Below are 12,252 nucleotides of genomic sequence, written 5' to 3'. Positions count from 1 at the left end.
CGAGCGGGAACGGAGGGAAGGCGTAAAGGAGGTGATCTGTCCAGGAGTACAGGAAGGCGTCCGACAGGGAGCCAAGAGAGCGACCCTGGTAGGAACAGAACTGGTGGCACTTCCTGTTCTCCTTGGAGGCAAACAGGTCGACCTGGGGAAAGCCCACTGTTGGAAAATCGTGTGTACCACGTCCGGTCGAAGGGACCACTCGTGGGCGAGGAAAGACCTGCTGAGGTGGTCCGCTAGTGTGTTCTGCACTCCTGGGAGAAAGGACGCTTCTAGGTGAATCGAGTGGGTCACGCAGAAGTTCCACAGGAGCATCGCTTCCGTGCAGAGGAGGGAGGAGCGGGCTCTGCCCTGCTTGTTCACGTAGAACATTGCCGTCGTGTTGTCCGTGAACACCGCAACGCAGCGGCCTTGCAGGCGGGTGCGGAAGGTTTGACACGCCAGACGGATCGCTCTTAGCTCCCGGATGTTGATGTGACGGGCGAGCTCTTGGGGTGACCAAAGACCTTGGGTGTGAAGGTCGCCCAGATGAGCCCCCCACTCCAGCGCTGAGGCATCTGTGGTCAGCGTGACGGATGGGCGAGGAGGGTGGAACGGGACTCCTGCACACACCACCTCTGGGTCCAGCCACCAGCTGAGTGACTCGAGGGTGGGCTTCGTGACCGTGACCACCATGTCGATGGGGTCGCGATGTGGGCGGTACACCGACGCCAGCCAGGACTGGAACGGGCGAAGGTGGAGTCTCGCGTACGCGGTGACAAACGTACAGGACGCCATATGGCCCAGGAGGCGGAGGCAGGACCGAACCGTTGTCGTGGGAAAGGTGAGGAGGTCTCGGATGATGGAGACCATCGTCTGGTGCCGCGATAGCGGGAGGCAGGCCCTGGCCAAATTGGAGTCGAAAACCGCTCCAATGAACTCCACCCGCTGAGACGGAGTTAAGGTGGACTTCTCGGCGTTGATGAGAAGACCGAGGTGTCGAAATAGAGACAGGATTTCTGTCATCTGGTCCGTTACCAGACGCTGGGACGTTCCGCGAACCAGCCAATCGTCGAGATATGGATAAACGTGTATATGACGACGGCGGAGGGCTGCGGCAACCACTGCCATGCACTTGGTAAAAACTCTCGGCGCGGTGGATAGGCCGAATGGCAGCACTGCGAACTGGTAGTGCGCGTTGTTGACTACAAAACGCAGGTAGCGTCGATGGGGAGGATAAATCGCGACGTGGAAGTAGGCGTCCTTCATGTCGAGGGCGGCAAACCAGTCTCCCGGATCCAAGGAGGGAATGATGGTCCCCAGGGTGACCATGCGAAACTTGAGCTTGAGCAGGTACTTGTTGAGCTCGCGGAGGTTCAGTATTGGATGTAGACCTCCCTTCGCTTTGGGGATGAGAAAATATCGGGAATAGAATCCCCTGCCCCGCATGTCGCGGGGCACCTCCTCTATGGCACCCAAGCTCAACAGAATGTCGACCTCTTGTAAGAGGAATTGCTCGTGAGAGGGGTCCCTGAAGAGGGATGGGGAAGGCGGGTGGGAAGGAGAGGGCGAAACAAATTGAAGGCGGTAACCAGACTGGATTGTTTGAAGCACCCAGTTGTCCGTTGTTGTTCGGGATCACGCCGAAAAGAAATGGGAAAGGCGGTTGTAAAATAAAAGGGGAGGATCCAGTACAGAGACTGATGGGCCGTCCTCGGGCGTCCCATCAAAACGCCTGCTTGAGGCCCTGGGGGGCCTTGGAAGACGGATGGGTTTGGTTGCGCCGGTTGCCCGATGGTCTACGTCGATTCAGGCCTGGTCGTCGGCTGTTATAGGGACGGGACCTGGGCTGATTAAACCGATAGGGTTGCTGCCTGAACGACCTGCGCTGGGTTGCGGGTGTATGCATCCCCAGAGTGCGGATGGCTATGCGACCGTCCTTCAGGGTCTGGATTCTGGAATCAGTCTTTTCAGAAAACAGACCCTGGGTGTCGAAGGGCAGGTCCTGCAGGGTGTACTGCACCTCGGGCGGCAGTGTGGAGGATTGTAACCACGAGATGTGCCTCATGGTCACTCCTGAGGCCAGGGTTCTTGCACCCGAGTCTGCCGAGTCGAGAGCGGCCTGGATGGAGGACCTGGAAGACTTTTTCCCTTCTTCCAACAGCGCCGAGAACTCCTGGCGTGAGGCTGTTGGTACCAGCTCTGTGAATTTCGCCAGGAACACCATGATGTCAAAGGTGTACCTGGCGAGGAGGGCCATCTGGTTGGCGATCCGGAGCTGGAGACCGCCTGCAGAGTAGACCTTGCGGCCCAACAAATCCATATGCCTCGCCTCCCTGGACTTTGGCGCTGGGGCGGGCTGGCCATGCCTCTCCCTGTCGTTGACCGACTGGACGACCAACGAGTCTGGGGCAGGATGAGTATACAAGTACTCATACCCCGTGGGGGGGACGGAGTACTTCCTTTCGACCCCGCGGGCGGTGGGAGGAACGGACGCCGGTGACTGCCAGATGGTAGTGGCGTTTTTCTGAATGGTGCGGATGAACGGCAAGGCCACCCGCACTGGAGCCTCCGCTCCAATCACATTTGTCACCGGGTCTTCGTCTTCCGTGACCTCCGCCACGGGGAGGTCGATAGCCTTCGCCATCCGGCGAAGAAGGTCCTGATGGGCCCGCAAGTCAATTGGTGGAGGGTCTGTTGTAGCAGCCCCAGCCACCGCCTCGTCCGGTAAAGACGACGAGGATAGGCCTTGAACCACTGCCTCCGCGGGTGGTTCTTCTAAGGCGTGGGCGGCTGACTCGGGCCGAGGATGTCTCTGGGGATCAGGTGGCAACTGAGCCGAACCTGGTGGAGAAGGGGGCGGTCTGCTTATCGTAGCCTCCGGTACCCTGTGTTCGGAGGTGGGGGCCCTCGGAGGGAAAGACATCCCTTGAGTTTCGTATTGGGCCCAGGGGACCCAGAAGCCCCACTGCTGCGCACCCTGGGCTTGACCTTGCGGGGCAGCCGGAAGGTGAGCATCACTACCAGTCCCCGAAGCGACCGACGAGTGTCGAGATGGCCACGGGGGTGCAGAGGCACTGATGGACTGCGCTGTCGAGGTCAGCCATTTGTCTCCGGAAGGTGCCGAGGATCGGTGCCTGTCGTCGCGGTGCCGAGATGGCGAACGAGACCATCGACCGCCGCGGTGCCAGGAGCTCGACCGGTGCCGGGAGGTCGACCGGGATCTCGACCGGCGGTGCCGGGAGCGGCTCCGGGAGTCACGGTGCCGGGACTGGTGCCGGGAATCGGACCTTCGTCGGTGCCGACGGGAAGGCGATTGGGACCAGGAGCGTCTCCGGGAGCGCGACCGGTACCGCGATGTTGAGCGGTACCGGGACTGTGACCGGCGTCGAGAAGGCGACCGGTACCGCGATGGTGAGCGGTGCCGGGATCTCGAGCGGTGCGACGGTGACCGGCGTCGGGACCGGGAGCGAGACCGGGACCTGGAGCGCCGTCTACTTCGTCCGTCCAGTGCAGGGGGCCGCATCATAGCCGGCTTACCCGCTGACACGACAGCCCGCACCGGCGGTGCCGGGGGCTGGAGGCTCGGTGCCTCTGTGAGCTCGATGAGCTCCCTCGCCGTCGAGAAAGTCTCGGGCGTGGATGGCAGCTGCAGCTCAACCGCGGTCGGTGCCGGGGAGCAGGGTGGTACCGGACTCGACGGCCCTTGTGGCGCCGGAGTCAACGGCACGGTGCACAGCCTGTGCACGGCCACAGCCGGTACCGGAAGCGGTGGAGGTGGCTGGGCGATAGGACCCTCAGCATGGGTCTTTGCAGCTGTTTTCGCCAGCTTACGCTTCCTGGATGGTGAGAGGGAGCGGTGCCGGGTCGTCGGTGCCGCTTGCGGAGGACGAGGAGCCTCGGTGCCGGAGCGGCTCGGGGCTGCCGGTGCGCTGCACGCCGATGAAGACTTCAGCACCGGCGCGGTCGGTGCCGGGGGCTGGAGCGTTGCCTCCATGAGGAGCTGTTTTAGGCGACTGTCCCGCTCCTTTCGTGTCCTGGGCTTAAAGGCTGCACAGATAGGGCACTTATCCGTTCGGTGAGTCTCTCCGAGGCAGCGCAGGCAGGAGTCGTGCGGATCCCCGACAGGCATGTGCCGCTGGCAAGACACGCAGGGCTTAAAGCCCGGTGCCTTGGGCATGAGCCCGCACCGTTTGTGGAAAAAGGGGGGTAAACCCTCCTTATTCCCTATACCTAAACTATACTAACTAACTAAATCAACTATCTAACAGTAACTACTGAAACAACTATATACAGACAAAATTAGCGAACGCTAGGGTTGTGGAGGACAGAGAGCACTCCACTGTTCCAACTGGCCGTCACGGGCGGTAAGAAGGAACTGAGGAGCGGACGGGCCGGCTGGGGTATATATCCAGCGTCATAGCGGCGCCACTCCAGGGGGCGCCCAGCCGGCCCGCCAGAGTTGCTAGGGTAAAAATGTTCCAAAGAGCCGTGCACGCGCGGCGCGCACACCTACATAGAATGCATAGGAGCAATCACTCGAAGAAGAACATAAAATCTCTCCTGGCCAGAGGTACAGAATTACTTACCTGTAAGGGGTTAATCACTTCAATTAACCTAGTTGGCACCTGACCAGAAGGACCAATGGGGAAAGAAGATACTTTCAAATTGGGGTGGGGTGGGGAGGGAGGTTTTGTTTGTGCTCTCTTTCTTTGTTCCCTCTGGATAGAGAGAGAGAGACCAAGCAGGTAAACCATCTCTTGAAAAGATACCTTGTAACAATACATCTAAAATCACAGAAATTGTAAGTAAAGGCAAGGAAATGCGTTAGATTATCTTTTGTTTTAGCTTGTGAATTTTCCCTGTGCTAGGAGAATGGTTTATTCCTGTTTTTGTAGCTTTGAAGTTGAGCCTAAAGGGGAATCCTCTGTGTTTTAAATCTTTTTATCACCCTGTAAAATTACCTCCCATCCTGATTTTACAGAGGTGCTTCTTTTACTTTTTTCTTTATAATAAAGTTCTTCTTTTAAGAACCTGATTCATTTTAGTGTCCTAAAAATAAGGGGTCTGGTGTGTACTTTTATTAAAGGCAATTAGTTGTTATATTATTCTCAAGCCTCCCCAGAAAAGGGGATGAAGGGATTTGGGGGGATATTTTGGGGAGATAGGAACTCCAAGTGGTCCTTTTCCTGAATCTTTGTCTAAATCACTTGGTGGTGGCAGCAATACCGTCCAAGGACAAGGAAAGGATTTGTGCCTTGGGGAAGTTTTTAACCTAAGCTGGTAGAAATAAGCTTAGGGAGCCTTTCATGCGGGTCCCCACATCTGTACCCCAGAGTTCAAAGTGGGGAGGGAACATGACACCTTCATTTAACTTTCTCGTTGCACCTCACATGTTTATCCTTATATCATTTTGTTGCTGTTCTATTTTGTTTGTTTTATGCAAGAAAAGATGATAGAATTTTAAGGTGGGGTAAAGTAAAAGTGGGGAAATAAAACAGGGAAAACTAATTAAAGATTTACAAATTGTAGACTAGGAAGTACATGTCCAAACTAGGTCCAGTAATCTAGACCAAAACCAGAGGAGTATCAACTGAAGAACAGCTGCTTTAACAAACTGGCACTGAATGTCTACTGAGTCTGATGCTTTTAAAAAAATATGTAACAAGATCTATTGTTTCTCTGTCCTCTTATTATTTTAGGGAGACAAGGCAGGAAAGATAATGTGTTTTATCGCACCAAATTCTGTTGTTGGAAGAGAGAATCTTGAAAGCTTGTCTCTTTCAACAAGAGAAGTTGGTCCAATAGAAGATATTACCTCACCCACCTTGTCTCTAATATACGGGAACAACACAGCTACACCAACACTGCAAACAATTCTTATTCTTTTGGCATTTTTATATTTGCAGGCAATATGCAAGATATCTTGTAAACTGAAGAACATTAGCTTTTACTACACCATACTGGGAAATTATAGCTCATTATATCATATTAAAGATAAATGATTAAAAATAATCAAATCCATCAACTCCCTCAGGATAAAATGCGGTGAATAAATGAGGTATTGAAACCAGGGCTCTAGAGAACTGGTTTAAAGACTTTTCCTAGTTATCCTTTCCTTAAGGTATCATCTCTATTCAGATTTCTATTTAACTACTTGTTAAATAGATTTAATAGTTAGCATTAAGAATGGTGGCAGTCTGTAACGAATTAGACTTTTTTTCTAAGTGTTCCTGTTTTCCTTCCTTTATCCTCACAGAAGGAATTCTATTTTTTATCAGAAGTGAGGAAAAACTCATCCAAAAATAACATCAGTGCTGCTCCATGAGTCAGCTGCATTATCTTCTTCTGGTGAAAAAAATGGTTGTTTGTGTTTAAACTGAATCTCCATAAACTACACGTGGGTCAGGCCCTAATTCAACAATCTGTTCCTATTCAGCAAAGCATCTAAGCATGTGCTTAAGCCCCATTGACTTTCATGTGCTCGAACTTCAGCACATGCTTAGGTGCTTTGCTGAACAGGGATGGATTTAAGCAGAAAATCATAGGGTAGGAAGGGACTGCAAGGGTCATCTAGTCCAGGAGTTCTCAAACTGTGGGTCAGGACCCACTTTGGGGCCCTGACCCCCATTTTAATGGGTTGCCAGGCTGGTGTTGGACTTGCTGGGGCCCAGGGCCGAAGCCCTAGCCCCACCACCCAGGGACGAAGCCAAACCCCCAGGGCTTCAGCCCTGGGCAGGGGAGCTAAGGTTATGTTCTGCCCCCGCCCCTGGGGTCATGTAGTAATTGTTGTCAGAAGGGGGTCATGGTGCAATTAAGTTTGAGAACCACTGATCTAGTCTAACTCCCTTAAATGCTTTACCAAACAGGGCCTCAAGTTGTTTTCTATATCTTAATAATAATAAATGGAGATATACCTATCTCATGGAACTGGAAGGGACCCTGAAAGTTAATTGAGTCCAGCCCCCTACCTTCACTAGCAGGACCAAGTACTGATTTTGCCCCAGATCCCTAGGTGGCCCCCTCAAGGACTGAACTCACAACCCTAGGTTTAGCAAGTCAATTCTCAAACCACTGAGCTATTCCTACCCCCAAACCTCCTTTAGCTTGGTATCATTATAAATAATAAAGTCCACATTTTCAAAGGTGACTTGTAATTTTTGAATGCCTCAATTTTTGAGTGATCAACTTTAGACTCCTACAGCCTAATCTGCAGAAATGCGAAGCATCTGCAACTCTTACTGACTTCAAAGGGAGCTGCCAGTACTTAGCACAGCAATTTCTGAAATTGTGACTGGCTGCTTGCACTGTGTGTACTTGGAGTACACAATTTAAAATACAGAGCACAATATTTTATGTCATTTGCTACGAAGAAGTCAGAAGACCCAAAATAATGCCAACTTCAGTAATGATAGGCCTGACCCTTATTTGGTATGCATTGATTTAACTCTGTTGAAGTCATATCATCAACTGAGGATCTGGATCATTGTATTTACAGCTTTAGGTCTTGCTTCAGCAAGGCATGTGCCTATTAATTTTAAGCATGTAGATAATCCATTGATTTCAATAGGATTACTTGCATACTTGAAGTTAGGCATAGGCTTAACTACACCTTGCTGAATTGGGGTCTTAGACTGCATAGCAAGTTTCATACAAATTGTATCCCAAAATATCTTCCATCTAGAAATGGAATATTAAAAAATAATGGCAGAGAGAGAAATATTTTACCAAAGATTTGAAAAAAAAAATGGAAAGCTAATAAGGCAGAGCAATAAAAGAAGGCTGCTCTCCACAGCAGAGGCTACAGGGGAGAAGATTCTCATAACAACACTGATGAAACTGAGTGAGAACGAGAGCCAGTGCTTGATAAGACTGACAGAAAGGAGAACAGACATAGGAGGGGAAAGGAGTAGATACAAGATCTGCGAGGCAGACTGTGGCAGGTTTAAAAAAATTGGGGCAATTTTGAACTGGAAAGTGAAAATTACAGTAAACTAATATTTGTTTGAAGATGGAGATGTGGTCATGCTTCTCAGGGTGTGTTTAAGGTTCCCCCCAAAGTTAACCACAACTAGCTAACAAACGTTGCTTTGTCTACACTAGTTGCTCTTCAATTGTTTGCAATTGTTTTGCTACAGTAAATTGCTTAAATTAAATACTTATAAATACATGTTTTGATAAAAACTAGGCAGATAGCCAGCTGTGATCACTAACACTATCCAGATAATTGTACAAATCCTATTAAAGTTTGTCAACTGACAGCCCCAACTCCATCTAGCCTGCTTGTTTGTCTCTCTCACACACAGTTACATCATCTTTTAGACTGTACGCTCGTTGAAATACAGACTGACATTTATTATTTGTTTATATAATGCCCACACAATATGGCCTAGCCTGTTTGAGGCTTTCAGGTGCTACAAGAATATAAATATATTACATAACAACAATAAAATGTTCCTGAGATAAAGGCACTCGAATGTAGAGATACATTTATTTAAGTTAGACAGAGAAAAATAATCCTCTAAAAGCATCCTTCAAGAACACAAATTTCTATCCAGTCCTCCTGTTCTACCTACATTAATAACATTGTTGATCTAGCTCCAATAGCCTTGGGGAAGTCAGTTCATCAACACAACAGTAGCAGTACCTCTGAAAAGAATGTTACATTATTAAAGTGTGCATGCTGGTGCAAAGAGCTTCAGAAACCCCAGCAGGTAGAAAGTTGCAATAGATTCTCTCAGTAAAGGAGCGTTAAACTCTCAATAAATGGGGGAAACATCTTAGCTTCTTTCTTAATTAAGCAATAAGGCACAACCATGAGTGCATTCCTTTGCCATTGGTGCACACTTTGGATAGCTTATGAGAGCACAGCCAAAGGCTGTGTTGCCTTCAGTCACCTGAGAAGTGCACCAATGCTCCAGGAATGCTTATTAATATTGCAGTAAGCTTAAAAAACAGAGTGGTGAAAACATATTTTGGTAAATGCATAGTTTTTCCTCATGATAGCTTTCACTTACATAGTACCTTTCATCTATGATCTCAATATACTATTACAACCAATTATTCTCAAAGTACCCAATGAGAGATTTTTTTTAAACAAATGGAGAAACCCACAGTGGGCCAGATCTTCAGATGGTGTAACTTGTCATTGCTCCATTGATTTCAATTCAGTTATGACAATTTATACAAATTGAGGATCTGGCCCAGTGAGGTGAAATGACTTGCTCCAGGTCACACAAAGCAAGAGCCAGAGCCAGACATAAAACCACAATCCTTGATTCCCAGTCCTATGCTCCAACCCCTAATTCACACATAGATGTCACATAGATCAGAAAAAAAATACCAACAAAATAAAAATCAGAACTTTTATATGTTGAGACACTTGAAATTGGCGTTTTTATTTTATCGATCAATAAGCATCTATATAGAACCATCATTATATCTAGGGCTAGATAACTAATCTTTATGGCCCTGATCCAGCAATACACATTCTTCACTTTAAGCGCGAGTACTGTCCTGGGGCTTGATTCTGCTCTTACTAAAGTCAAAGGCAAAACTCCTATTGATTTCAATGGTGCAGGACCAGACCCCTAGCAAATAGTCCAATTGGCTTTAATAGGACTACTCATGTGCTTAAAGTTAAGCACGTTTAAGATCTTTACTGGATCAAGGCCTATAATGGTTTAAGCAAATAAATGGGAGTCAAGAAACCTACAATCTGTTCCTGGTTCTGCCACTGGCTTGCTGTGTGAAAGTCACTTACCCTCTGTACATATTGGTTTCTCCTTGCGCACAATGGGGATAGTAATGTTTACTGACTTTTGAACAGTATTTTGAGATATTTAGATGAAAAGAATATATAAATGCAAAATATTCTTATTATTAGTTAATAATAGCTGCTGATCCAGCTATGAGGAATCAGCAGAATATGGTTTCTCAGACTGTTGGACTCCACATAGAAAAAATGCTCTGTACGTGCAAAGTACAATTATTCTTAGTAGTAATTTAAGATTACAAACCTTAATCTTCCTGTCTTTTTAAAGCTTATGAAACAGAGAACAAAGAACAAACCTTTTAATCTTTACTTTTATTTAAATCCAAGAGAACTAATGGTGTTACCTTTTGCAAACAATCATTGCTTCTAAAAGAAAGCCCTTTGAAGTGAACTGTGAGGGTTCTTTCCACTCTCTATACCTCATCCTCCCACTTCATTTCAATGCTGGCAGTTCCAGTTTTGCTATGGAGACATGGAATGGATTTGTCATCAGCTGATGTTCCTGAAAGAAGAAATGTGTATATGTAGGGAGAAGGGTATAAATGAAGGTTAAAATAGGAGTGAGCAATTCTGGTAATTGTATTTAAAGAAGAGCAGAAAGTGGAAATTAGACAAAGGTGCAGTGACTTCCAGTTTGCTTACAGTTTTTCCAGTAATGTATTCTTTAGGAGTTGATTCGTAGCTGTGACATCATACCTTGCAAATTTACATAATACTTTCCTTGGTATCTCAATTACTATACACATCACCAAAGAGCCCAACCGGCATGTTAAAATCTTATTTTGGACCATCTACATCCAAACAACAGAACTTCATGTTTCTATAACACCTTTCATAGGAGGATCTCAAAGCACTTCGTAAATGTTAATTACTGTTGTAATGAGCCTGACCACTCAGTATGCAATGGGTTATTTCCACTTCAACATTCATCCAGTAGAGGGCTCCTAAATACTCAAGTACAGAAAAGGAAGAACAGACTGAAGTCACAGGGGACAGGTGCAGGAGAGATTCGAGGCTGTGAAAGCAGGAAACAGCAGCCTGGTAGCTGGCTTGGGAGAGGCCAGGCAGCCTGTAGGCTGAGAATAGCAAGAGCTGCATAGACTTACTCCTTAACACCATAACAGGAGGACAAGAAGTGCAGCCTGCATCCAGGACAGGGGGGAAGGTCCTGACAAGGCTCTTACCTTACTACCCTGGTACTGGACTGCTCTAGGAACTGTGTTAGGAACTGCTGACTTATCTTTTGTTCTAAGCATTAAAATAATTGTGTCTAAGTTAGATGCACCTTTTATTTTTGGCAGCTCTGGTAAAGGAATCTTCATTTGCTCAAAGTGTTTATCAGAACCCACCAAACATTATGCCTCGTGTGCCTACAAACATTTGCCTCTGAGCATGTGGTACAATTGCCAAAATCTAGGAAACTGGTACACTGGGACAACCAGCAGCAGCGCTGGATACAATACAAACACCCCTATATATTATATCTATTTTACAGAGGGTTACAGTGAAGCACAGAGGGCTGAATTCATCTGTAGGCCAAAGTTGTCCTTGGCTAAGGGACCAGGGGACGGTGACCTTCAGTTTGTCACTTTTATATCTCCACTGTATTGAAGCTTGCTAGGGACTGGTTCAACCCCCAACACAGATCCAGGCAGTATTTTGAACTGCATGCAAATCACACCCTGAATGTCCGTGTGCTAGACAATCCTGGTTCAGCAGCTCTGACCCCAGCAGCCTGTCTACAGCCCCCCTCTGGCTTCCACCAGCCTTGGTTACAACCAGCAAGGTGATCCCAACACACTCCCAGTCCTGAATTTCTCCAAAACCAGGTGATCTGCAGTGTCCAGCCTTTTCCTGGACAGTTCAGAGAAAATGTCACAAAAAACATGACAGCTTATTAACTTGGTTTATGGTTAAAATATAAATTTATTAACAAAACATATATCGGATTAAGTGAGTTCAAGTAGAAGTAAAACCAAACAAAATACAACAACTCCTCACTTAAAGTCATCCTGGTTAAAGTTGTTACGTTGCTGATCAATTAGAGAACATGCTCGTTTAAAGCTGCGCAATGCTCCCTTATAATATTGTTTGGCAGGCGCCTCTTTGTCCACTGCTTGCAGAAAGAGCAGCCTGTTGGAGCTAGCTGGTGGGGGCTTGGAACCAGGGTGGACCGTCAGCCCCCCATCAGCTCCCCGCTCTCCTAAGTTCCCTGTGCGGCAGCCGCCCAGCAGGCTATCAATTGCCGGCAGTTTAGCTGTCCCTCTCACCACTGCCCTCTGCCGCTCCTGCCCTCTGCCTTGGAGCTGCTCCCAGGAGCCGGGGGGAGGGGGAGGGGAAGAAGGCTGCTAATGTCAGGGTGTCCCCTTCCCCCCTGCTCCTGCCCCCCACTCCTTTACCCCATCAACATAGTGCGGGGGAGGGGGAGAAACGGACACGACAGGGCTCAGGACAGAGGGAGCTTGCTGGCAGCAGCCTCTGTCTCAACTTGCTGATCTACA

General features: G+C 48.2%; 1 protein-coding gene across 2 annotated transcripts in view; it reads right to left on the bottom strand.

Moving 5' to 3' along the window:
* SACS (sacsin molecular chaperone) overlaps positions 1-12,252 on the bottom strand; it is a 237,851-nt gene that overhangs the window by 216,568 nt on the left and 9,031 nt on the right. For both annotated transcript variants that reach the window (XM_045017418.1, XR_006579512.1), the window contains exon 4: positions 10,096-10,253. The gene's annotated coding sequence lies outside the window, so the exon portion shown is untranslated. The remainder of the gene's footprint in view (positions 1-10,095; positions 10,254-12,252) is intronic.

Source organism: Mauremys mutica, chromosome 1 (assembly GCF_020497125.1).
Source record: "Mauremys mutica isolate MM-2020 ecotype Southern chromosome 1, ASM2049712v1, whole genome shotgun sequence".
In the NCBI taxonomy this organism is placed as follows: domain Eukaryota; kingdom Metazoa; phylum Chordata; order Testudines; family Geoemydidae; genus Mauremys; species Mauremys mutica.
Note: the sequence above shows the minus strand (reverse complement) of the source record. Positions and strands in the feature narration are given on the sequence as shown.